The sequence below is a fragment of the Bidens hawaiensis genome, unplaced genomic scaffold, assembly GCF_021521415.1.
Source record: "Bidens hawaiensis isolate Kalapana, Puna unplaced genomic scaffold, B.hawaiensis_p1.1 tig00029862_1, whole genome shotgun sequence".
Taxonomy (NCBI): domain Eukaryota; kingdom Viridiplantae; phylum Streptophyta; class Magnoliopsida; order Asterales; family Asteraceae; genus Bidens; species Bidens hawaiensis.
This window is the reverse complement of record NW_027505162.1, coordinates 48,260-51,830: the sequence shown is the minus strand read 5'-3', so window position 1 is coordinate 51,830 and position 3,571 is coordinate 48,260.

Sequence of the window (3,571 nt, the reverse complement as noted above, 5' to 3'; positions counted from 1 at the left end):
TGGGGACTTCCTCTTATCTCTTCCGAGAGATTCGTCACTTGATAAATTTTCAACTTTCGTTGGCTCCATCTACGTTTAAAAAATATAGTATTAAAACATATGAATAACATCAAACAAATTTTTAACATATTTACTGATCATCATGCTTGTATCAATTGATCAAAGTGGGTTTGGCCAGATTTGTTGCTATCGAGTCACTTAACATTATAGAACATCTTCTAAAAAAATATCATGAACATGTTGCTTTTTTATATAATTAACTTATTTATTGTAGGTTTTATAAATGCAGGTAAAAAATTTATTGGAAGCAACTATGTAGTAATTGATCAAAGCAAGTATTGTTCGTTCACAATACACATCAAACAGAGTAGCAGCAAGCAGATTGCAATGGAGTTTAATGCAGAGAGTAGCAGCGATTAGACTCTAATGGAGCTTAATGGAACGTAAGTTTGGAATTTTATTTATGTGCTGCATGTTTTTTTTAGGGTTATGCAGTTATTATGGGCCATGAGATCCAATATCGGTCTTCGGGTTTTTTAGGTCTTTATGGGCTAAAGACCGAACCCGACCCGAACCCGACTTTATCAAAATATAGAGGACCGATTTTATGAGTCTTTAATTAGGGCCGGGTCGGGATCGGGTTTTTTCGGGTCGGTTGTTCGGGTTTTATCGGGTAGGACCTAATTATGCACACCCCTAGTTGGTCGTTCCAAAAAAAAAATATTACTTATATTATTAAATTTAACTTTTTTATTGTATTTATTTAGCCACTAATGTATTACACGGCCTTATCCTAGTTAGTAAATAAGTTAGATGTTTTCCAACTTGAAAAAGAGGAGAGGTGTTGACTTTATTGGTTTGACTTCATAAACATGACTCTTTTGATCGTATAATAAATGAGTTAAACAGACCAATATATACTGTTTAACTAAATACGTCGACTAAAAATGACTCGTTAATTTAACAAGTTAGATATGACAATATAAAACTCGATTATTTTCGTATCATGTTGACGATGAAGAAATAATTTTCACTAGTTTCAATAAATCTTTTCCACAATATTAGTCAGGAACATTTGTTAGCTGACCATGAAGTGACTTTGAAACAAAATAACTCTAAATATACCGTTATTAATTATACTATATAACAAATGACAAGTTTGATGTCGCAAGTGTTCTATTGGGTCATTTGGCGGCACCCTATTGGCCCGTAAATTTTGTTTTTTTATTTTTAGTTCAGTTACCATAACAAACGTAACGGGGACCGTTCGAACGCCAATTATTTTCGGCTCTGGTATTAAATAGAACGTGACGGAAACCTACCGAATTCCTGTTGACTCACCGTTTCAAAGACCAAGATCGAAAATGGTTGGGTTTTACCAACGCCACCCCATTCGTCTACCTCAATTTTTATAGTTTTTTTGTTTTATATTTGGTTTTAATTCCAGCACAATAACATACGTCACATATCGATTTGCATCGACTTATTGGCTCAACACTAGGGTTTTACCACCGCCTTAGTTTTACCGACCTTCCCGGCGCAACGCGCCGGGTTAAAAACTAGTTTATCTAATAAGTATAAAACACAATTTTGATGCTGCAAAGATATGTTTAGGCCAAGTAGCGGTCCTGGTATCGTGACAAATGTTAAATTTGTTTTTGTTTTAGTTATGGTACCGTAACGAACGTGATGGATACAGACCAAATTCGTGTAGACTCACCGCGTTTTGTTTTAGTTTCGTTACCGTAGCAAACATAACGAAAACCGACCGAATGCCAATTTTGTTAATGTAACTTTTTTTATTTAGTTCTGTTACCGTAACGAACGTGATGAAAACCGACTGAATTTGCGTTGATTCACATTCTCAACGGCTGGAATCGACAACACTCCGGTTTTACTGACTTGACTGTTGCGCTGGGGAAAACACTACTTGGAAACAAAATAACTCCCCGGTCCAAAGAAATCGGCAATTTTAGGTCAAGTTTTGTCTTATGTGTATTTTTAAACTTTAAACTATTAACTAAAATTCTTATTAGCAATTTATTAAACCAAAAGAGCTATATATTTTATTCAAGGCCAGGCCCGTCCTAGGAGGCCTATAATAAAATTAGAATTTGGGATCTTTTTCGAATTTTATTGTTACACATCAAAAAAACTAACTATGAATACGTTTGTTTTTTTTAAATGGCTTGAGTTATTTTCTTTATTTAGTATGTTTTTTTTCTAGCCTTGGTCTAAATTAAAGGCCCTACATAAACGAGGGCCAAACTTTAACTTGAGTTTACCCCTAGAGCCGGCTATGATTTAATTTTTTTAGTTTCCTCCATATTTTGGTACCAAGAAGGAAATCTAACAATAAAATGACCAAACCCACTTGATGACATGTGCTATCAATAAGAGAAAAAGTGTTAAAAGTGCAAGTGAATAAACAGTTAGTGAGTGGCCTAGTGTACTTTCCACAAACCCATAAAATGAGTAACCCCTTTCCTAAAGGCCATGCATGTTATACAACCCTTCAAACATAATATATGTTAACAAAATTATCTCAAAATTTCATATGTAGTTTGCTATCTAAATCTATTTAGCTAAACTTAAAAATTATAGTAAACTCTATCATAACTACATTAACATACACGGATACAATTGACATTTAGTTATCTAAAGTAAGTTAATTATAAGTTCACAAAATGTGCTTTTTTAAATCATATATATATATATATATATATATATATATATATAGGGTAAGGATGAGAACCCTTTGCAAATTGAGAACTATTTTGGACCACTAAAAACACATTTGAAAAAAATATTTAAAAAAATCATAAAACAAAAAATTACAAAAATTTTTAAAAAGTAAAAAAAACCAAAATTCTTATATTTCATTCCGGTTTCATAAAAAAAATAAAATAAAATAAAATAAATAAAAAAACGTCGTATTATACACATATGTATAATTATATTTAATCTTTAGTTATGTAATATACACATATGTACAGTATCATTTATCTTAAATTATACACATGAGTATAAAAAAATCATGTAAATGTACATATATGTATATATTACACATATGTGTATATAATTTGGCTAAACCGAGTTTTTTTTTATGAAACCGGGATGTTAAAATAAGAATTTTGGTTTTTTTACTTTTTTCGTTTTTGTGTTTTTTTTTATTTTATGATTTTTTTTTTATTTTTGAGTTTTTTGTGGTCCAAAATGGTTCTCATGGTTCTCAATTTCAAAAAAGTTATCTCATGATCCTGATCCTATATATATATATATATATATATATATATATATGGGAAGATTCATGTACATTTTAATCTTAACATGATAACGTAGGAAATAATACTAATTTATAAAAAAATGTGAATGTAAGCAAAAAATACCAACTACAGTACCAATCTACATAAACAATAATTTATAATAACAAATAAAAAAATTTAAAAATTACAACAAAAGAATCAAAATCAAGAACAAAATAATAATCACATATACCAACAAATACTTATAACAAAAGAAAAAAAATCTAATAATAACAAGAAAATATAAATCAACAAATACTTATAAC